The 24,341-nt window shown below is 43.4% G+C and overlaps 14 pseudogenes; all 14 read right to left on the bottom strand.

The window, feature by feature from the left end:
• Window positions 1-279: 279 nt before the first annotated feature.
• Window positions 280-544, bottom strand: LOC130289390 (U2 spliceosomal RNA; annotated as a pseudogene).
• Window positions 545-2,048: 1,504 nt separating this feature from the next.
• Window positions 2,049-2,311, bottom strand: LOC130288080 (U2 spliceosomal RNA; annotated as a pseudogene).
• Window positions 2,312-3,797: 1,486 nt separating this feature from the next.
• On the bottom strand, window positions 3,798-4,062 carry LOC130288207 (U2 spliceosomal RNA; annotated as a pseudogene).
• A 1,484-nt stretch (window positions 4,063-5,546) lies between these two features.
• LOC130289415 (U2 spliceosomal RNA) lies at window positions 5,547-5,812 on the bottom strand (annotated as a pseudogene).
• A 1,447-nt stretch (window positions 5,813-7,259) lies between these two features.
• LOC130286137 (U2 spliceosomal RNA) lies at window positions 7,260-7,523 on the bottom strand (annotated as a pseudogene).
• A 1,477-nt stretch (window positions 7,524-9,000) lies between these two features.
• On the bottom strand, window positions 9,001-9,264 carry LOC130286138 (U2 spliceosomal RNA; annotated as a pseudogene).
• Window positions 9,265-10,749: 1,485 nt separating this feature from the next.
• LOC130286139 (U2 spliceosomal RNA) lies at window positions 10,750-11,013 on the bottom strand (annotated as a pseudogene).
• A 1,476-nt stretch (window positions 11,014-12,489) lies between these two features.
• Window positions 12,490-12,753, bottom strand: LOC130286140 (U2 spliceosomal RNA; annotated as a pseudogene).
• A 1,476-nt stretch (window positions 12,754-14,229) lies between these two features.
• Window positions 14,230-14,497, bottom strand: LOC130288506 (U2 spliceosomal RNA; annotated as a pseudogene).
• Window positions 14,498-15,987: 1,490 nt separating this feature from the next.
• Window positions 15,988-16,251, bottom strand: LOC130286141 (U2 spliceosomal RNA; annotated as a pseudogene).
• Window positions 16,252-17,730: 1,479 nt separating this feature from the next.
• Window positions 17,731-17,995, bottom strand: LOC130287909 (U2 spliceosomal RNA; annotated as a pseudogene).
• Window positions 17,996-19,494: 1,499 nt separating this feature from the next.
• LOC130286143 (U2 spliceosomal RNA) lies at window positions 19,495-19,758 on the bottom strand (annotated as a pseudogene).
• A 1,464-nt stretch (window positions 19,759-21,222) lies between these two features.
• Window positions 21,223-21,486, bottom strand: LOC130285599 (U2 spliceosomal RNA; annotated as a pseudogene).
• A 1,485-nt stretch (window positions 21,487-22,971) lies between these two features.
• On the bottom strand, window positions 22,972-23,235 carry LOC130289322 (U2 spliceosomal RNA; annotated as a pseudogene).
• Between the last annotated feature and the right edge of the window lie 1,106 nt (window positions 23,236-24,341).

Genomic DNA, 24,341 nt, shown 5'->3' on the forward strand with positions numbered 1-24,341 from the left:
CATGAGACCCTCATGTCATTTAACAGGATTCAGCACCACCCACAAGACAGCTACCTGTCATGTCATGTCAAACCTGCACAGGTGTGCTAGATTATTATTATTTAGTTTTATTTTATTTTTTTACACCAATCAGTGTGCAAACATGGTCATTAAAACGCTAAATGAATAGACGTTCATAAACCAGTCAGTGCAACTCATCATTTTGGTCTCCAATTCTCAAACTCAAATTCTCACCCACGGAGGATTAAATGAGAATCTTTCTTGTTTAACACTGGAATGGGGTGGTGCACTGTTCACTACCCGAAGATACTGCCACATCGGGTCAATGCATAGGGCGACAGAAGCAAGCTTCCAAATCAGCTCCCTTTCTCAAAAATCCATTTAATTTATGGTCCCCCAGATAGGGAACGTATGTATCAGTATGTGCTCACAAGTCACCCAAGTGCAAGTATTCACACAAAAAAAAACGTGCCTCAGGATGCGATCTGTCGCAAGATCCTTTCTTTTTTTACACTTGATCTAAGCCAAAAGGCCTAGAGGGGATAACCGGGAAAGGGGTGGACCCAACCATGTCCCCTTCATGAGCACTCACATTACTCATAGGAATGGAAGGAAGGCTGGCAGCCAACCAGCCTCCCATACACTTTCTGGGTGGGTGGCAGTCAGCCACCCATACATATATACAGCACAGGCTAAACCCACATCATCACTTAAAAAAAGGACAGGCGACCATTGCACTCTGATGGAGCATTTAGCAATGCAATCCATAGCCTGGCTTTTGCCTGAACCCCCATCACTCCTCCTCTTGCATATAAGACAATATTTCAGATCTGCATATGAAAACAACACGCCTACCTTTGTTGCACATAGCTGCCTGCCTGTCTCTAGTTACCCCACTGGCTGTAGCTGCGTCCCTTCCGACATGGAATAACACCAACTGTAACGATAAACTGAAAATTAACAGTATAAACCTGCATCATTTTGGACTCTGGTATTTGCTGAATCCGGGTGACCTGACAATCGATGGTGGTGCCGCTGGTGATTCTGGCCTTCTTGGAATCTGTTGGGCCTATGTGTTAGCTCACACATCACTTGGGTATCCATGGTAACTACCACAACATGGTCATCTGCAGTTTACATCTAGCCCGTGGCATTGAATGGCATTTTAAAAGTGCTAAGGGTCCTGGTGCAATAATCCTCCCATGAGGATCAGCCTCAACGGCTTTGTAGATTGCACTCATGTCAGCAACTCCATATACATTTTTTTTTTCTTCATGCTTCTTTCTTCATCCTTTTTTCTTTCTGTCATTCAGACTTTCATTCATTCGATCTCTCTCACTCACTTGCTTTAACTCATTTGTTCTCACTCACTCACTCACTCACTCAATCACTCACTCACTCACTCATTCACTCTCACTCACTCTCACTCTCTCACTCACTCGCTCACTAAGTCAGTCTCTCTCTCTCTCTCTCTTTTTCTTTTTATATATATTTTTTTCCGTCTTCTTCTTCTTCTTCTTCTTCTTCTTCTTCTTCTTCTTCTTCTTCTTCTTCAGACCCTGTCATAGCACTAATGCCTTTCCAATACCACCAGCAGATGGAGACACTCCATTGCAACATTGGTTGTGAGCAGCAGTTTCTAAAAACAAATGCCTCATGGCGGATTTCCCATCCATCAATGGATGGTAAATTTTGTTTTTATCATTCACTGACCACAGAAACCAATGCATGGTCAAGCAACAGCAATGACACACCCTTGTGTATAGGCATGAGACCCTCATGTCATTTAACAGGATTCAGCACCACCCACAAGACAGCTACCTGTCATGTCATGTCAAACCCTGCACAGGTGTGCTAGATTATTATTATTTAGTTTTATTTTATTTTTTTACACCAATCAGTGTGCAAACATGGTCATTAAAACGCTAAATGAATAGACGTTCATAAACCAGTCAGTGCAACTCATCATTTTGGTCTCCAATTCTCAAACTCAAATTCTCACCCACGGAGGATTAAATGAGAATCTTTCTTGTTTAACACTTGGAATGGGGTGGTGCACTGTTCACTACCCGAAGATACTGCCACATCGGGTCAATGCATAGGGCGACAGAAGCAAGCTTCCAAATCAGCTCCCTTTCTCAAAAATCCATTTAATTTATGGTCCCCAGATAGGGAACGTATGTATCAGTATGTGCTCACAAGTCACCCAAGTGCAAGTATTCACACAAAAAAAAACGTGCCTCAGGATGCGATCTGTCGCAAGATCCTTTCTTTTTTACACTTGATCTAAGCCAAAAGGCCTAGAGGGGATAACCGGGAAAGGGGTGGACCCAACCATGTCCCCTTCATGAGCACTCACATTACTCATAGGAATGGAAGGAAGGCTGGCAGCCAACCAGCCTCCCATACACTTTCTGGGTGGGTGGCAGTCAGCCACCCATACATACATACAGCACAGGCTAAACCCACATCATCACTTAAAAAAAGGACAGGCGACCATTGCACTCTGATGGAGCATTTAGCAATGCAATCCATAGCCTGGCTTTTGCCTGAACCCCCATCACTCCTCCTCTTGCATATAGGACAATATTTCAGATCTGCATATGAAAACAACACGCCTACCTTTGTTGCACATAGCTGCCTGCCTGTCTCTAGTTACCCCACTGGCTGTAGCTGCGTCCCTTCCGACATGGGAATAACACCAACTGTAACGATAAACTGAAAATTAACAGTATAAACCTGCATCATTTTGGACTCTGGTATTTGCTGAATCCGGGTGACCTGACAATCGATGGTGGTGCCGCTGGTGATTCTGGCCCTTCTTGGAATCTGTTGGGCCTATGTGTTAGCTCACACATCACTTGGGTATCCATGGTAACTACCACAACATGGTCATCTGCAGTTTACATCTAGCCCGTGGCATTGAATGGCATTTTAAAAGTGCTAAGGGTCCTGGTGCAATAATCCTCCCATGAGGATCAGCCTCAACGGCTTTGTAGATTGCACTCATGTCAGCAACTCCATATACATTTTTTTTTCTTCATGCTTCTTTCTTCATCCTTTTTTCTTTCTGTCATTCAGACTTTCATTCATTCGATCTCTCTCACTCACTTGCTTTAACTCATTTGTTCTCACTCACTCACTCACTCACTCAATCACTCACTCACTCATTCACTCTCACTCACTCTCACTCTCTCACTCACTCGCTCACTAAGTCAGTCCTCTCTCTCTCTCTCTCTCTCTTTTTCTTTTTATATATATTTTTTTCCGTCTTCTTCTTCTTCTTCTTCTTCTTCTTCTTCTTCAGACCCTGTCATAGCACTAATGCCTTTCCAATACCACCAGCAGATGGAGACACTCCATTGCAACATTGGTTGTGAGCAGCAGTTTCTAAAAACAAATGCCTCATGGCGGATTTCCCATCCATCAATGGATGGTAAATTTTGTTTTTATCATTCACTGACCACAGAAACCAATGCATGGTCAAGCAACAGCAATGACACACCCTTGTGTATAGGCATGAGACCCTCATGTCATTTAACAGGATTCAGCACCACCCACAAGACAGCTACCTGTCATGTCATGTCAAACCTGCACAGGTGTGCTAGATTATTATTATTTAGTTTTATTTTATTTTTTTACACCAATCAGTGTGCAAACATGGTCATTAAAACGCTAAATGAATAGACGTTCATAAACCAGTCAGTGCAACTCATCATTTTGGTCTCCAATTCTCAAACTCAAATTCTCACCCACGGAGGATTAAATGAGAATCTTTCTTGTTTAACACTGGAATGGGGTGGTGCACTGTTCACTACCCGAAGATACTGCCACATCGGGTCAATGCATAGGGCGACAGAAGCAAGCTTCCAAATCAGCTCCCTTTCTCAAAAATCCATTTAATTTATGGTCCCCAGATAGGGAACGTATGTATCAGTATGTGCTCACAAGTCACCCAAGTGCAAGTATTCACACAAAAAAAAACGATGCCTCAGGATGCGATCTGTCGCAAGATCCTTTCTTTTTTTACACTTGATCTAAGCCAAAAGGCCTAGAGGGGATAACCGGGAAAGGGGTGGACCCAACCATGTCCCCTTCATGAGCACTCACATTACTCATAGGAATGGAAGGAAGGCTGGCAGCCAACCAGCCTCCCATACACTTTCTGGGTGGGTGGCAGTCAGCCACCCCATACATACATACAGCACAGGCTAAACCCACATCATCACTTAAAAAAAGGACAGGCGACCATTGCACTCTGATGGAGCATTTAGCAATGCAATCCATAGCCTGGCTTTTGCCTGAACCCCCATCACTCCTCCTCTTGCATATAAGACAATATTTCAGATCTGCATATGAAAACAACACGCCCTACCTTTGTTGCACATAGCTGCCTGCCTGTCTCTAGTTACCCCCACTGGCTGTAGCTGCGTCCCTTCCGACATGGAATAACACCAACTGTAACGATAAACTGAAAATTAACAGTATAAACCCTGCATCATTTTGGACTCTGGTATTTGCTGAATCCGGGTGACCTGACAATCGATGGTGGTGCCGCTGGTGATTCTGGCCTTCTTGGAATCTGTTGGGGCCTATGTGTTAGCTCACACATCACTTGGGTATCCATGGTAACTACCACAACATGGTCATCTGCAGTTACATCTAGCCCGTGGCATTGAATGGCATTTTAAAAGTGCTAAGGGTCCTGGTGCAATAATCCTCCCATGAGGATCAGCCTCAACGGCTTTGTAGATTGCACTCATGTCAGCAACTCCATATACATTTTTTTTTTCTTCATGCTTCTTTCTTCATCCTTTTTTCTTTCTGTCATTCAGACTTTCATTCATTCGATCTCTCTCACTCACTTGCTTTAACTCATTTGTTCTCACTCACTCACTCACTCACTCACTCAATCACTCACTCACTCATTCACTCTCACTCACTCTCACTCTCTCACTCACTCGCTCACTAAGTCAGTCTCTCTCTCTCTCTCTCTTTTTCTTTTTATATATATTTTTTTCCGTCTTCTTTCTTCTTCTTCTTCTTCTTCTTCTTCAGACCCTGTCATAGCACTAATGCCTTTCCAATACCACCAGCAGTTGGAGACACTCCATTGCAACATTGGTTGTGAGCAGCAGTTTCTAAAAACAAATGCCTCATGGCGGATTTCCATCCATCAATGGATGGTAAATTTTGTTTTTATCATTCACTGACCACAGAAACCAATGCATGGTCAAGCAACAGCAATGACACACCCTTGTGTATAGGCATGAGACCCTCATGTCATTTAACAGGATTCAGCACCACCCACAAGACAGCTACCTGTCATGTCATGTCAAACCTGCACAGGTGTGCTAGATTATTATTATTTAGTTTTATTTTATTTTTTTACACCAATCAGTGTGCAAACATGGTCATTAAAACGCTAAATGAATAGACGTTCATAAACCAGTCAGTGCAACTCATCATTTTGGTCTCCAATTCTCAACTCAAATTCTCACCCACGGAGGATTAAATGAGAATCTTTCTTGTTTAACACTGGAATGGGGTGGTGCACTGTTCACTACCCGAAGATACTGCCACATCGGGTCAATGCATAGGGCGACAGAAGCAAGCTTCCAAATCAGCTCCCTTTCTCAAAAATCCATTTAATTTATGGTCCCCCAGATAGGGAACGTATGTATCAGTATGTGCTCACAAGTCACCCAAGTGCAAGTATTCACACAAAAAAAAACGTGCCTCAGGATGCGATCTGTCGCAAGATCCTTTCTTTTTTTTACACTTGATCTAAGCCAAAAGGCCTAGAGGGGATAACCGGGAAAGGGGTGGACCCAACCATGTCCCCTTCATGAGCACTCACATTACTCATAGGAATGGAAGGAAGGCTGGCAGCCAACCAGCCTCCCATACACTTTCTGGGGTGGGTGGCAGTCAGCCACCCATACATACATACAGCACAGGCTAAACCCACATCATCACTTAAAAAAAGGACAGGCGACCATTGCACTCTGATGGAGCATTTAGCAATGCAATCCATAGCCTGGCTTTTGCCTGAACCCCCATCACTCCTCCTCTTGCATATAAGACAATATTTCAGATCTGCATATGAAAACAACACGCCTACCTTTGTTGCACATAGCTGCCTGCCTGTCTCTAGTTACCCCACTGGCTGTAGCTGCGTCCCTTCCGACATGGAATAACACCAACTGTAACGATAAACTGAAAATTAACAGTATAAACCTGCATCATTTTTGCTGAATCCGGGTGACCTGACAATCGATGGTGGTGCCGCTGGTGATTCTGGCCTTCTTGGAATCTGTTGGGCCTATGTGTTAGCTCACACATCACTTGGGTATCCATGGTAACTACCACAACATGGTCATCTGCAGTTTACATCTAGCCCGTGGCATTGAATGGCATTTTAAAAGTGCTAAGGGTCCTGGTGCAATAATCCTCCCATGAGGATCAGCCTCAACGGCTTTGTAGATTGCACTCATGTCAGCAACTCCATATACATTTTTTTTTCTTCATGCTTCTTTCTTCATCCTTTTTTCTTTCTGTCATTCAGACTTTCATTCATTCGATCTCTCTCACTCACTTGCTTTAACTCATTTGTTCTCACTCACTCACTCACTCAATCACTCACTCATTCACTCTCACTCACTCTCACTCTCTCACTCACTCGCTCACTAAGTCAGTCTCTCTCTCTCTCTCTTTTTCTTTTTATATATATTTTTTTCCGTCTTCTTCTTCTTCTTCTTCTTCAGACCCTGTCATATAGCACTAATGCCTTTCCAATACCACCAGCAGATGGAGACACTCCATTGCAACATTGGTTGTGAGCAGCAGTTTCTAAAAACAAATGCCTCATGGCGGATTTCCCATCCATCAATGGATGGTAAATTTTGTTTTTATCATTCACTGACCACAGAAACCAATGCATGGTCAAGCAACAGCAATGACACACCCTTGTGTATAGGCATGAGACCCTCATGTCATTTAACAGGATTCAGCACCACCCACAAGACAGCTACCTGTCATGTCATGTCAAACCTGCACAGGTGTGCTAGATTATTATTATTTAGTTTTATTTTATTTTTTTACACCAATCAGTGTGCAAACATGGTCATTAAAACGCTAAATGAATAGACGTTCATAAACCAGTCAGTGCAACTCATCATTTTGGTCTCCAATTCTCAAACTCAAATTCTCACCCACGGAGGATTAAATGAGAATCTTTCTTGTTTAACACTGGAATGGGGTGGTGCACTGTTCACTACCCGAAGATACTGCCACATCGGGTCAATGCATAGGGCGACAGAAGCAAGCTTCCAAATCAGCTCCCTTTCTCAAAAATCCATTTAATTTATGGTCCCCAGATAGGGAACGTATGTATCAGTATGTGCTCACAAGTCACCCAAGTGCAAGTATTCACACAAAAAAAAACGTGCCTCAGGATGCGATCTGTCGCAAGATCCTTTCTTTTTTTACACTTGATCTAAGCCAAAAGGCCTAGAGGGGATAACCGGGAAAGGGGTGGACCCAACCATGTCCCCTTCATGAGCACTCACATTACTCATAGGAATGGAAGGAAGGCTGGCAGCCAACCAGCCTCCCATACACTTTCTGGGTGGGTGGCAGTCAGCCACCCATACATACATACAGCACAGGCTAAACCCACATCATCACTTAAAAAAAGGACAGGCGACCATTGCACTCTGATGGAGCATTTAGCAATGCAATCCATAGCCTGGCTTTTGCCTGAACCCCCATCACTCCTCCTCTTGCATATAAGACAATATTTCAGATCTGCATATGAAAACAACACGCCTACCTTTGTTGCACATAGCTGCCTGCCTGTCTCTAGTTACCCCACTGGCTGTAGCTGCGTCCCTTCCGACATGGAATAACACCAACTGTAACGATAAACTGAAAATTAACAGTATAAACCTGCATCATTTTGGACTCTGGTATTTGCTGAATCCGGGTGACCTGACAATCGATGGTGGTGCCGCTGGTGATTCTGGCCTTCTTGGAATCTGTTGGGCCTATGTGTTAGCTCACACATCACTTGGGTATCCATGGTAACTACCACAACATGGTCATCTGCAGTTTACATCTAGCCCGTGGCATTGAATGGCATTTTAAAAGTGCTAAGGGTCCTGGTGCAATAATCCTCCCATGAGGATCAGCCTCAACGGCTTTGTAGATTGCACTCATGTCAGCAACTCCATATACATTTTTTTTTCTTCATGCTTCTTTCTTCATCCTTTTTTCTTTCTGTCATTCAGACTTTCATTCATTCGATCTCTCTCACTCACTTGCTTTAACTCATTTGTTCTCACTCACTCACTCACTCACTCACTCAATCACTCACTCACTCATTCACTCTCACTCACTCTCACTCTCTCACTCACTCGCTCACTAAGTCAGTCTCTCTCTCTCTCTCTCTTTTTCTTTTTATATATATTTTTTTCCGTCTTCTTCTTCTTCTTCTTCTTCTTCTTCAGACCCTGTCATAGCACTAATGCCTTTCCAATACCACCAGCAGATGGAGACACTCCATTGCAACATTGGTTGTGAGCAGCAGTTTCTAAAAACAAATGCCTCATGGCGGATTTCCCATCCATCAATGGATGGTAAATTTTGTTTTTATCATTCACTGACCACAGAAACCAATGCATGGTCAAGCAACAGCAATGACACACCCTTGTGTATAGGCATGAGACCCTCATGTCATTTAACAGGATTCAGCACCACCCACAAGACAGCTACCTGTCATGTCATGTCAAACCTGCACAGGTGTGCTAGATTATTATTATTTAGTTTTATTTTATTTTTTTACACCAATCAGTGTGCAAACATGGTCATTAAAACGCTAAATGAATAGACGTTCATAAACCAGTCAGTGCAACTCATCATTTTGGTCTCCAATTCTCAAACTCAAATTCTCACCCACGGAGGATTAAATGAGAATCTTTCTTGTTTAACACTGGAATGGGGTGGTGCACTGTTCACTACCCGAAGATACTGCCACATCGGGTCAATGCATAGGGCGACAGAAGCAAGCTTCCAAATCAGCTCCCTTTCTCAAAAATCCATTTAATTTATGGTCCCCAGATAGGGAACGTATGTATCAGTATGTGCTCACAAGTCACCCAAGTGCAAGTATTCACACAAAAAAAAACGTGCCTCAGGATGCGATCTGTCGCAAGATCCTTTCTTTTTTTACACTTGATCTAAGCCAAAAGGCCTAGAGGGGATAACCGGGAAAGGGGTGGACCCAACCATGTCCCCTTCATGAGCACTCACATTACTCATAGGAATGGAAGGAAGGCTGGCAGCCAACCAGCCTCCCATACACTTTCTGGGTGGGTGGCAGTCAGCCACCCATACATACATACAGCACAGGCTAAACCCACATCATCACTTAAAAAAAGGACAGGCGACCATTGCACTCTGATGGAGCATTTAGCAATGCAATCCATAGCCTGGCTTTTGCCTGAACCCCCATCACTCCTCCTCTTGCATATAAGACAATATTTCAGATCTGCATATGAAAACAACACGCCTACCTTTGTTGCACATAGCTGCCTGCCTGTCTCTAGTTACCCCACTGGCTGTAGCTGCGTCCCTTCCGACATGGAATAACACCAACTGTAACGATAAACTGAAAATTAACAGTATAAACCTGCATCATTTTGGACTCTGGTATTTGCTGAATCCGGGTGACCTGACAATCGATGGTGGTGCCGCTGGTGATTCTGGCCTTCTTGGAATCTGTTGGGCCTATGTGTTAGCTCACACATCACTTGGGTATCCATGGTAACTACCACAACATGGTCATCTGCAGTTTACATCTAGCCCGTGGCATTGAATGGCATTTTAAAAGTGCTAAGGGTCCTGGTGCAATAATCCTCCCATGAGGATCAGCCTCAACGGCTTTGTAGATTGCACTCATGTCAGCAACTCCATATACATTTTTTTTTCTTCATGCTTCTTTCTTCATCCTTTTTTCTTTCTGTCATTCAGACTTTCATTCATTCGATCTCTCTCACTCACTTGCTTTAACTCATTTGTTCTCACTCACTCACTCACTCACTCACTCAATCACTCACTCACTCATTCACTCTCACTCACTCTCACTCTCTCACTCACTCGCTCACTAAGTCAGTCTCTCTCTCTCTCTCTCTTTTTCTTTTTATATATATTTTTTTCCGTCTTCTTCTTCTTCTTCTTCTTCTTCTTCAGACCCTGTCATAGCACTAATGCCTTTCCAATACCACCAGCAGATGGAGACACTCCATTGCAACATTGGTTGTGAGCAGCAGTTTCTAAAAACAAATGCCTCATGGCGGATTTCCCATCCATCAATGGATGGTAAATTTTGTTTTTATCATTCACTGACCACAGAACCACAGAAACCAATGCATGGTCAAGCAACAGCAATGACACACCCTTGTGTATAGGCATGAGACCCTCATGTCATTTAACAGGATTCAGCACCACCCACAAGACAGCTACCTGTCATGTCATGTCAAACCTGCACAGGTGTGCTAGATTATTATTATTTAGTTTTATTTTATTTTTTTACACCAATCAGTGTGCAAACATGGTCATTAAAACGCTAAATGAATAGACGTTCATAAACCAGTCAGTGCAACTCATCATTTTGGTCTCCAATTCTCAAACTCAAATTCTCACCCACGGAGGATTAAATGAGAATCTTTCTTGTTTAACACTGGAATGGGGTGGTGCACTGTTCACTACCCGAAGATACTGCCACATCGGGTCAATGCATAGGGCGACAGAAGCAAGCTTCCAAATCAGCTCCCTTTCTCAAAAATCCATTTAATTTATGGTCCCCAGATAGGGAACGTATGTATCAGTATGTGCTCACAAGTCACCCAAGTGCAAGTATTCACACAAAAAAAAACGTGCCTCAGGATGCGATCTGTCGCAAGATCCTTTCTTTTTTTACACTTGATCTAAGCCAAAAGGCCTAGAGGGGATAACCGGGAAAGGGGTGGACCCAACCATGTCCCCTTCATGAGCACTCACATTACTCATAGGAATGGAAGGAAGGCTGGCAGCCAACCAGCCTCCCATACACTTTCTGGGTGGGTGGCAGTCAGCCACCCATACATACATACAGCACAGGCTAAACCCACATCATCACTTAAAAAAAGGACAGGCGACCATTGCACTCTGATGGAGCATTTAGCAATGCAATCCATAGCCTGGCTTTTGCCTGAACCCCCATCACTCCTCCTCTTGCATATAAGACAATATTTCAGATCTGCATATGAAAACAACACGCCTACCTTTGTTGCACATAGCTGCCTGCCTGTCTCTAGTTACCCCACTGGCTGTAGCTGCGTCCCTTCCGACATGGAATAACACCAACTGTAACGATAAACTGAAAATTAACAGTATAAACCTGCATCATTTTGGACTCTGGTATTTGCTGAATCCGGGTGACCTGACAATCGATGGTGGTGCCGCTGGTGATTCTGGCCTTCTTGGAATCTGTTGGGCCTATGTGTTAGCTCACACATCACTTGGGTATCCATGGTAACTACCACAACATGGTCATCTGCAGTTTACATCTAGCCCGTGGCATTGAATGGCATTTTAAAAGTGCTAAGGGTCCTGGTGCAATAATCCTCCCATGAGGATCAGCCTCAACGGCTTTGTAGATTGCACTCATGTCAGCAACTCCATATACATTTTTTTTTCTTCATGCTTCTTTCTTCATCCTTTTTTCTTTCTGTCATTCAGACTTTCATTCATTCGATCTCTCTCACTCACTTGCTTTAACTCATTTGTTCTCACTCACTCACTCACTCACTCAATCACTCACTCACTCATTCACTCTCACTCACTCTCACTCTCTCACTCACTCGCTCACTAAGTCAGTCTCTCTCTCTCTCTCTCTTTTTCTTTTTATATATATTTTTTTCCGTCTTCTTCTTCTTCTTCTTCTTCTTCTTCTTCAGACCCTGTCATAGCACTAATGCCTTTCCAATACCACCAGCAGATGGAGACACTCCATTGCAACATTGGTTGTGAGCAGCAGTTTCTAAAAACAAATGCCTCATGGCGGATTTCCCATCCATCAATGGATGGTAAATTTTGTTTTTATCATTCACTGACCACAGAAACCAATGCATGGTCAAGCAACAGCAATGACACACCCTTGTGTATAGGCATGAGACCCTCATGTCATTTAACAGGATTCAGCACCACCCACAAGACAGCTACCTGTCATGTCATGTCAAACCTGCACAGGTGTGCTAGATTATTATTATTTAGTTTTATTTTATTTTTTTACACCAATCAGTGTGCAAACATGGTCATTAAAACGCTAAATGAATAGACGTTCATAAACCAGTCAGTGCAACTCATCATTTTGGTCTCCAATTCTCAAACTCAAATTCTCACCCACGGAGGATTAAATGAGAATCTTTCTTGTTTAACACTGGAATGGGGTGGTGCACTGTTCACTACCCGAAGATACTGCCACATCGGGTCAATGCATAGGGCGACAGAAGCAAGCTTCCAAATCAGCTCCCTTTCTCAAAAATCCATTTAATTTATGGTCCCCAGATAGGGAACGTATGTATCAGTATGTGCTCACAAGTCACCCAAGTGCAAGTATTCACACAAAAAAAAACGTGCCTCAGGATGCGATCTGTCGCAAGATCCTTTCTTTTTTTACACTTGATCTAAGCCAAAAGGCCTAGAGGGGATAACCGGGAAAGGGGTGGACCCAACCATGTCCCCTTCATGAGCACTCACATTACTCATAGGAATGGAAGGAAGGCTGGCAGCCAACCAGCCTCCCATACACTTTCTGGGTGGGTGGCAGTCAGCCACCCATACATACATACAGCACAGGCTAAACCCACATCATCACTTAAAAAAAGGACAGGCGACCATTGCACTCTGATGGAGCATTTAGCAATGCAATCCATAGCCTGGCTTTTGCCTGAACCCCCATCACTCCTCCTCTTGCATATAAGACAATATTTCAGATCTGCATATGAAAACAACACGCCTACCTTTGTTGCACATAGCTGCCTGCCTGTCTCTAGTTACCCCACTGGCTGTAGCTGCGTCCCTTCCGACATGGAATAACACCAACTGTAACGATAAACTGAAAATTAACAGTATAAACCTGCATCATTTTGGACTCTGGTATTTGCTGAATCCGGGTGACCTGACAATCGATGGTGGTGCCGCTGGTGATTCTGGCCTTCTTGGAATCTGTTGGGCCTATGTGTTAGCTCACACATCACTTGGGTATCCATGGTAACTACCACAACATGGTCATCTGCAGTTTACATCTAGCCCGTGGCATTGAATGGCATTTTAAAAGTGCTAAGGGTCCTGGTGCAATAATCCTCCCATGAGGATCAGCCTCAACGGCTTTGTAGATTGCACTCATGTCAGCAACTCCATATACATTTTTTTTTCTTCATGCTTCTTTCTTCATCCTTTTTTCTTTCTGTCATTCAGACTTTCATTCATTCGATCTCTCTCACTCACTTGCTTTAACTCATTTGTTCTCACTCACTCACTCACTCACTCAATCACTCACTCACTCATTCACTCTCACTCACTCTCACTCTCTCACTCACTCGCTCACTAAGTCAGTCTCTCTCTCTCTCTCTCTTTTTCTTTTTATATATATTTTTTTCCGTCTTCTTCTTCTTCTTCTTCTTCTTCTTCTTCAGACCCTGTCATAGCACTAATGCCTTTCCAATACCACCAGCAGATGGAGACACTCCATTGCAACATTGGTTGTGAGCAGCAGTTTCTAAAAACAAATGCCTCATGGCGGATTTCCCATCCATCAATGGATGGTAAATTTTGTTTTTATCATTCACTGACCACAGAAACCAATGCATGGTCAAGCAACAGCAATGACACACCCTTGTGTATAGGCATGAGACCCTCATGTCATTTAACAGGATTCAGCACCACCCACAAGACAGCTACCTGTCATGTCATGTCAAACCTGCACAGGTGTGCTAGATTATTATTATTTAGTTTTATTTTATTTTTTTACACCAATCAGTGTGCAAACATGGTCATTAAAACGCTAAATGAATAGACGTTCATAAACCAGTCAGTGCAACTCATCATTTTGGTCTCCAATTCTCAAACTCAAATTCTCACCCACGGAGGATTAAATGAGAATCTTTCTTGTTTAACACTGGAATGGGGTGGTGCACTGTTCACTACCCGAAGATACTGCCACATCGGGTCAATGCATAGGGCGACAGAAGCAAGCTTCCAAATCAGCTCCCTTTCTCAAAAATCCATTTAATTTATGGTCCCCAGATAGGGAACGTATGTATCAGTATGTGCTCACAAGTCAGTCACCCAAGTGCAAGTATTCACACAAAAAAAAACGTGCCTCAGGATGCGATCTGTCGCAAGATCCTTTCTTTTTTTACACTTGATCTAAGCCAAAAGGCCTAGAGGGGATAACCGGGAAAGGGGTGGACCCAACCATGTCCCCTTCATGAGCACTCACATTACTCATAGGAATGGAAGGAAGGCTGGCAGCCAACCAGCCTCCCATACACTTTCTGGGTGGGTGGCAGTCAGCCACCCATACATACATACAGCACAGGCTAAACCCACATCATCACTTAAAAAAAGGACAGGCGACCATTGCACTCTGATGGAGCATTTAGCAATGCAATCCATAGCCTGGCTTTTGCCTGAACCCCCATCACTCCTCCTCTTGCATATAAGACAATATTTCAGACAATATTTCAGATCTGCATATGAAAACAACACGCCTACCTTTGTTGCACATAGCTGCCTGCCTGTCTCTAGTTACCCCACTGGCTGTAGCTGCGTCCCTTCCGACATGGAATAACACCAACTGTAACGATAAACTGAAAATTAACAGTATAAACCTGCATCATTTTGGACTCTGGTATTTGCTGAATCCGGGTGACCTGACAATCGATGGTGGTGCCGCTGGTGATTCTGGCCTTCTTGGAATCTGTTGGGCCTATGTGTTAGCTCACACATCACTTGGGTATCCATGGTAACTACCACAACATGGTCATCTGCAGTTTACATCTAGCCCGTGGCATTGAATGGCATTTTAAAAGTGCTAAGGGTCCTGGTGCAATAATCCTCCCATGAGGATCAGCCTCAACGGCTTTGTAGATTGCACTCATGTCAGCAACTCCATATACATTTTTTTTTCTTCATGCTTCTTTCTTCATCCTTTTTTCTTTCTGTCATTCAGACTTTCATTCATTCGATCTCTCTCACTCACTTGCTTTAACTCATTTGTTCTCACTCACTCACTCACTCACTCAATCACTCACTCACTCATTCACTCTCACTCACTCTCACTCTCTCACTCACTCGCTCACTAAGTCAGTCTCTCTCTCTCTCTCTCTCTTTTTCTTTTTATATATATTTTTTTCCGTCTTCTTCTTCTTCTTCTTCTTCTTCTTCTTCAGACCCTGTCATAGCACTAATGCCTTTCCAATACCACCAGCAGATGGAGACACTCCATTGCAACATTGGTTGTGAGCAGCAGTTTCTAAAAACAAATGCCTCATGGCGGATTTCCCATCCATCAATGGATGGTAAATTTTGTTTTTATCATTCACTGACCACAGAAACCAATGCATGGTCAAGCAACAGCAATGACACACCCTTGTGTATAGGCATGAGACCCTCATGTCATTTAACAGGATTCAGCACCACCCACAAGACAGCTACCTGTCATGTCATGTCAAACCTGCACAGGTGTGCTAGATTATTATTATTTAGTTTTATTTTATTTTTTTACACCAATCAGTGTGCAAACATGGTCATTAAAACGCTAAATGAATAGACGTTCATAAACCAGTCAGTGCAACTCATCATTTTGGTCTCCAATTCTCAAACTCAAATTCTCACCCACGGAGGATTAAATGAGAATCTTTCTTGTTTAACACTGGAATGGGGTGGTGCACTGTTCACTACCCGAAGATACTGCCACATCGGGTCAATGCATAGGGCGACAGAAGCAAGCTTCCAAATCAGCTCCCTTTCTCAAAAATCCATTTAATTTATGGTCCCCAGATAGGGAACGTATGTATCAGTATGTGCTCACAAGTCACCCAAGTGCAAGTATTCACACAAAAAAAAACGTGCCTCAGGATGCGATCTGTCGCAAGATCCTTTCTTTTTTTACACTTGATCTAAGCCAAAAGGCCTAGAGGGGATAACCGGGAAAGGGGTGGACCCAACCATGTCCCCTTCATGAGCACTCACATTACTCATAGGAATGGAAGGAAGGCTGGCAGCCAACCAGCCTCCCATACACTTTCTGGGTGGGTGGCAGTCAGCCACCCATACATACATACAGCACAGGCTAAACCCACATCATCACTTAAAAAAAGGACAGGCGACCATTGCACTCTGATGGAGCATTTAGCAATGCAATCCATAGCCTGGCTTTTGCCTGAACCCCCATCACTCCTCCTCTTGCATATAAGACAATATTTCAGATCTGCATATGAAAACAACACGCCTACCTTTGTTGCACATAGCTGCCTGCCTGTCTCTAGTTACCCCACTGGCTGTAGCTGCGTCCCTTCCGACATGGAATAACACCAACTGTAACGATAAACTGAAAATTAACAGTATAAACCTGCATCATTTTGGACTCTGGTATTTGCTGAATCCGGGTGACCTGACAATCGATGGTGGTGCCGCTGGTGATTCTGGCCTTCTTGGAATCTGTTGGGCCTATGTGTTAGCTCACACATCACTTGGGTATCCATGGTAACTACCACAACATGGTCATCTGCAGTTTACATCTAGCCCGTGGCATTGAATGGCATTTTAAAAGTGCTAAGGGTCCTGGTGCAATAATCCTCCCATGAGGATCAGCCTCAACGGCTTTGTAGATTGCACTCATGTCAGCAACTCCATATACATTTTTTTTTCTTCATGCTTCTTTCTTCACCCTTTTTTCTTTCTGTCATTCAGACTTTCATTCATTCGATCTCTCTCACTCACTTGCTTTAACTCATTTGTTCTCACTCACTCACTCACTCACTCAATCACTCACTCACTCATTCACTCTCACTCACTCTCACTCTCTCACTCACTCGCTCACTAAGTCAGTCTCTCTCTCTCTCTCTCTTTTTCTTTTTATATATATTTTTTTCCGTCTTCTTCTTCTTCTTCTTCTTCTTCTTCTTCTTCAGACCCTGTCATAGCACTAATGCCTTTCCAATACCACCAGCAGATGGAGACACTCCATTGCAACATTGGTTGTGAGCAGCAGTTTCTAAAAACAAATGCCTCATGGCGGATTTCCCATCCATCAATGGATGGTAAATTTTGTTTTTATCATTCACTGACCACAGAAACCAATGCATGGTCAAGCAACAGCAATGACACACCCTTGTGTATAGGCATGAGACCCTCATGTCATTTAACAGGATTCAGCACCACCCACAAGACAGCTACCTGTCATGTCATGTCAAACCTGCACAGGTGTGCTAGATTATTATTATTTAGTTTTATTTTATTTTTTTACACCAATCAGTGTGCAAACATGGTCATTAAAACGCTAAATGAATAGACGTTCATAAACCAGTCAGTGCAACTCATCATTTTGGTCTCCAATTCTCAAACTCAAATTCTCACACACGGAGGATTAAATGAGAATCTTTCTTGTTTAACACTGGAATGGGGTGGTGCACTGTTCACTACCCGAAGATACTGCCACATCGGGTCAATGCATAGGGCGACAGAAGCAAGCTTCCAAATCAGCTCCCTTTCTCAAAAATCCATTTAATTTATGGTCCCCAGATAGGGAACGTATGTATCAGTATGTGCTCACAAGTCACCCAAGTGCAAGTATTCACACAAAAAAAAAACGTGCCTCAGGATGCGATCTGTCGCAAGATCCTTTCTTTTTTTACACTTGATCTAAGCCAAAAGGCCTAGAGGGGATAACCGGGAAAGGGGTGGACCCAACCATGTCCCCTTCATGAGCACTCACATTACTCATAGGAATGGAAGGAAGGCTGGCAGCCAACCAGCCTCCCATACACTTTCTGGGTGGGTGGCAGTCAGCCACCCATACATACATACAGCACAGGCTAAACCCACATCATCACTTAAAAAAAGGACAGGCGACCATTGCACTCTGATGGAGCATTTAGCAATGCAATCCATAGCCTGGCTTTTGCCTGAACCCCCATCACTCCTCCTCTTGCATATAAGACAATATTTCAGATCTGCATATGAAAACAACACGCCTACCTTTGTTGCACATAGCTGCCTGCCTGTCTCTAGTTACCCCACTGGCTGTAGCTGCGTCCCTTCCGACATGGAATAACACCAACTGTAACGATAAACTGAAAATTAACAGTATAAACCTGCATCATTTTGGACTCTGGTATTTGCTGAATCCGGGTGACCTGACAATCGATGGTGGTGCCGCTGGTGATTCTGGCCTTCTTGGAATCTGTTGGGCCTATGTGTTAGCTCACACATCACTTGGGTATCCATGGTAACTACCACAACATGGTCATCTGCAGTTTACATCTAGCCCGTGGCATTGAATGGCATTTTAAAAGTGCTAAGGGTCCTGGTGCAATAATCCTCCCATGAGGATCAGCCTCAACGGCTTTGTAGATTGCACTCATGTCAGCAACTCCATATACATTTTTTTTTCTTCATGCTTCTTTCTTCATCCTTTTTTCTTTCTGTCATTCAGACTTTCATTCATTCGATCTCTCTCACTCACTTGCTTTAACTCATTTGTTCTCACTCACTCACTCACTCAATCACTCACTCACTCATTCACTCTCACTCACTCTCACTCTCTCACTCACTCGCTCACTAAGTCAGTCTCTCTCTCTCTCTCTCTTTTTCTTTTTATATATATTTTTTTCCGTCTTCTTCTTCTTCTTCTTCTTCTTCTTCTTCTTCTTCTTCTTCTTCTTCTTCTTCTTCAGACCCTGTCATAGCACTAATGCCTTTCCAATACCACCAGCAGATGGAGACACTCCATTGCAACATTGGTTGTGAGCAGCAGTTTCTAAAAACAAATGCCTCATGGCGGATTTCCCATCCATCAATGGATGGTAAATTTTGTTTTTATCATTCACTGACCACAGAAACCAATGCATGGTCAAGCAACAGCAATGACACACCCTTGTGTATAGGCATGAGACCCTCATGTCATTTAACAGGATTCAGCACCACCCACAAGACAGCTACCTGTCATGTCATGTCAAACCTGCACAGGTGTGCTAGATTATTATTATTTAGTTTTATTTTATTTTTTTACACCAATCAGTGTGCAAACATGGTCATTAAAACGCTAAATGAATAGACGTTCATAAACCAGTCAGTGCAACTCATCATTTTGGTCTCCAATTCTCAAACTCAAATTCTCACCCACGGAGGATTAAATGAGAATCTTTCTTGTTTAACACTGGAATGGGGTGGTGCACTGTTCACTACCCGAAGATACTGCCACATCGGGTCAATGCATAGGGCGACAGAAGCAAGCTTCCAAATCAGCTCCCTTTCTCAAAAATCCATTTAATTTATGGTCCCCAGATAGGGAACGTATGTATCAGTATGTGCTCACAAGTCACCCAAGTGCAAGTATTCACACAAAAAAAAACGTGCCTCAGGATGCGATCTGTCGCAAGATCCTTTCTTTTTTTACACTTGATCTAAGCCAAAAGGCCTAGAGGGGATAACCGGGAAAGGGGTGGACCCAACCATGTCCCCTTCATGAGCACTCACATTACTCATAGGAATGGAAGGAAGGCTGGCAGCCAACCAGCCTCCCATACACTTTCTGGGTGGGTGGCAGTCAGCCACCCATACATACATACAGCACAGGCTAAACCCACATCATCACTTAAAAAAAGGACAGGCGACCATTGCACTCTGATGGAGCATTTAGCAATGCAATCCATAGCCTGGCTTTTGCCTGAACCCCCATCACTCCTCCTCTTGCATATAAGACAATATTTCAGATCTGCATATGAAAACAACACGCCTACCTTTGTTGCACATAGCTGCCTGCCTGTCTCTAGTTACCCCACTGGCTGTAGCTGCGTCCCTTCCGACATGGAATAACACCAACTGTAACGATAAACTGAAAATTAACAGTATAAACCTGCATCATTTTGGACTCTGGTATTTGCTGAATCCGGGTGACCTGACAATCGATGGTGGTGCCGCTGGTGATTCTGGCCTTCTTGGAATCTGTTGGGCCTATGTGTTAGCTCACACATCACTTGGGTATCCATGGTAACTACCACAACATGGTCATCTGCAGTTTACATCTAGCCCGTGGCATTGAATGGCATTTTAAAAGTGCTAAGGGTCCTGGTGCAATAATCCTCCCATGAGGATCAGCCTCAACGGCTTTGTAGATTGCACTCATGTCAGCAACTCCATATACATTTTTTTTTCTTCATGCTTCTTTCTTCATCCTTTTTTCTTTCTGTCATTCAGACTTTCATTCATTCGATCTCTCTCACTCACTTGCTTTAACTCATTTGTTCTCACTCACTCACTCACTCACTCAATCACTCACTCACTCATTCACTCTCACTCACTCTCTCACTCACTCGCTCACTAAGTCAGTCTCTCTCTCTCTTTTTCTTTTTATATATATTTTTTTCCGTCTTCTTCTTCTTCTTCTTCTTCTTCTTCTTCAGACCCTGTCATAGCACTAATGCCTTTCCAATACCACCAGCAGATGGAGACACTCCATTGCAACATTGGTTGTGAGCAGCAGTTTCTAAAAACAAATGCCTCATGGCGGATTTCCCATCCATCAATGGATGGTAAATTTTGTTTTTATCATTCACTGACCACAGAAACCAATGCATGGTCAAGCAACAGCAATGACACACCCTTGTGTATAGGCATGAGACCCTCATGTCATTTAACAGGATTCAGCACCACCCACAAGACAGCTACCTGTCATGTCATGTCAAACCTGCACAGGTGTGCTAGATTATTATTATTTAGTTTTATTTTATTTTTTTACACCAATCAGTGTGCAAACATGGTCATTAAAACGCTAAATGAATAGACGTTCATAAACCAGTCAGTGCAACTCATCATTTTGGTCTCCAATTCTCAAACTCAAATTCTCACCCACGGAGGATTAAATGAGAATCTTTCTTGTTTAACACTGGAATGGGGTGGTGCACTGTTCACTACCCGAAGATACTGCCACATCGGGTCAATGCATAGGGCGACAGAAGCAAGCTTCCAAATCAGCTCCCTTTCTCAAAAATCCATTTAATTTATGGTCCCCAGATAGGGAACGTATGTATCAGTATGTGCTCACAAGTCACCCAAGTGCAAGTATTCACACAAAAAAAAATGTGCCTCAGGATGCGATCTGTCGCAAGATCCTTTCTTTTTTTACACTTGATCTAAGCCAAAAGGCCTAGAGGGGATAACCGGGAAAGGGGTGGACCCAACCATGTCCCCTTCATGAGCACTCACATTACTCATAGGAATGGAAGGAAGGCTGGCAGCCAACCAGCCTCCCATACACTTTCTGGGTGGGTGGCAGTCAGCCACCCATACATACATACAGCACAGGCTAAACCCACATCATCACTTAAAAAAAGGACAGGCGACCATTGCACTCTGATGGAGCATTTAGCAATGCAATCCATAGCCTGGCTTTTGCCTGAACCCCCATCACTCCTCCTCTTGCATATAAGACAATATTTCAGATCTGCATATGAAAACAACAAGCCTACCTTTGTTGCACATAGCTGCCTGCCTGTCTCTAGTTACCCCACTGGCTGTAGCTGCGTCCCTTCCGACATGGAATAACACCAACTGTAACGATAAACTGAAAATTAACAGTATAAACCTGCATCATTTTGGACTCTGGTATTTGCTGAATCCGGGTGACCTGACAATCGATGGTGGTGCCGCTGGTGATTCTGGCCTTCTTGGAATCTGTTGGGCCTATGTGTTAGCTCACACATCACTTGGGTATCCATGGTAACTACCACAACATGGTCATCTGCAGTTTACATCTAGCCCGTGGCATTGAATGGCATTTTAAAAGTGCTAAGGGTCCTGGTGCAATAATCCTCCCATGAGGATCAGCCTCAACGGCTTTGTAGATTGCACTCATGTCAGCAACTCCATATACATTTTTTTTTCTTCATGCTTCTTTCTTCATCCTTTTTTCTTTCTGTCATTCAGACTTTCATTCATTCGATCTCTCTCACTCACTTGCTTTAACTCATTTGTTCTCACTCACTCACTCACTCACTCAATCACTCACTCACTCATTCACTCTCACTCACTCTCACTCTCTCACTCACTCGCTCACTAAGTCAGTCTCTCTCTCTCTCTCTCTTTTTCTTTTTATATATATTTTTTTCCGTCTTCTTCTTCTTCTTCTTCTTCTTCTTCTTCTTCTTCTTCAGACCCTGTCATAGCACTAATGCCTTTCCAATACCACCAGCAGATGGAGACACTCCATTGCAACATTGGTTGTGAGCAGCAGTTTCTAAAAACAAATGCCTCATGGCGGATTTCCCATCCATCAATGGATGGTAAATTTTGTTTTTATCATTCACTGACCACAGAAACCAATGCATGGTCAAGCAACAGCAATGACACACCCTTGTGTATAGGCATGAGACCCTCATGTCATTTAACAGGATTCAGCACCACCCACAAGACAGCTACCTGTCATGTCATGTCAAACCTGCACAGGTGTGCTAGATTATTATTATTTAGTTTTATTTTATTTTTTTACACCAATCAGTGTGCAAACATGGTCATTAAAACGCTAAATGAATAGACGTTCATAAACCAGTCAGTGCAACTCATCATTTTGGTCTCCAATTCTCAAACTCAAATTCTCACCCACGGAGGATTAAATGAGAATCTTTCTTGTTTAACACTGGAATGGGGTGGTGCACTGTTCACTACCCGAAGATACTGCCACATCGGGTCAATGCATAGGGCAACAGAAGCAAGCTTCCAAATCAGCTCCCTTTCTCAAAAATCCATTTAATTTATGGTCCCCAGATAGGGAACGTATGTATCAGTATGTGCTCACAAGTCACCCAAGTGCAAGTATTCACACAAAAAAAAACGTGCCTCAGGATGCGATCTGTCGCAAGATCCTTTCTTTTTTTACACTTGATCTAAGCCAAAAGGCCTAGAGGGGATAACCGGGAAAGGGGTGGACCCAACCATGTCCCCTTCATGAGCACTCACATTACTCATAGGAATGGAAGGAAGGCTGGCAGCCAACCAGCCTCCCATACACTTTCTGGGTGGGTGGCAGTCAGCCACCCATACATACATACAGCACAGGCTAAACCCACATCATCACTTAAAAAAAGGACAGGCGACCATTGCACTCTGATGGAGCATTTAGCAATGCAATCCATAGCCTGGCTTTTGCCTGAACCCCCATCACTCCTCCTCTTGCATATAAGACAATATTTCAGATCTGCATATGAAAACAACACGCCTACCTTTGTTGCACATAGCTGCCTGCCTGTCTCTAGTTACCCCACTGGCTGTAGCTGCGTCCCTTCCGACATGGAATAACACCAACTGTAACGATAAACTGAAAATTAACAGTATAAACCTGCATCATTTTGGACTCTGGTATTTGCTGAATCCGGGTGACCTGACAATCGATGGTGGTGCCGCTGGTGATTCTGGCCTTCTTGGAATCTGTTGGGCCTATGTGTTAGCTCACACATCACTTGGGTATCCATGGTAACTACCACAACATGGTCATCTGCAGTTTACATCTAGCCCGTGGCATTGAATGGCATTTTAAAAGTGCTAAGGGTCCTGGTGCAATAATCCTCCCATGAGGATCAGCCTCAACGGCTTTGTAGATTGCACTCATGTCAGCAACTCCATATACATTTTTTTTTCTTCATGCTTCTTTCTTCATCCTTTTTTCTTTCTGTCATTCAGACTTTCATTCATTCGATCTCTCTCACTCACTTGCTTTAACTCATTTGTTCTCACTCACTCACTCACTCACTCAATCACTCACTCACTCATTCACTCTCACTCACTCTCACTCTCTCACTCACTCGCTCACTAAGTCAGTCTCTCTCTCTCTCTCTCTTTTTCTTTTTATATATATTTTTTTCCGTCTTCTTTTTCTTCTTCTTCTTCTTCTTCTTCAGACCCTGTCATAGCACTAATGCCTTTCCAATACCACCAGCAGATGGAGACACTCCATTGCAACATTGGTTGTGAGCAGCAGTTTCTAAAAACAAATGCCTCATGGCGGATTTCCCATCCAT

Source organism: Hyla sarda, chromosome 8 (assembly GCF_029499605.1).
Source record: "Hyla sarda isolate aHylSar1 chromosome 8, aHylSar1.hap1, whole genome shotgun sequence".
In the NCBI taxonomy this organism is placed as follows: Eukaryota; Metazoa; Chordata; class Amphibia; order Anura; family Hylidae; genus Hyla; species Hyla sarda.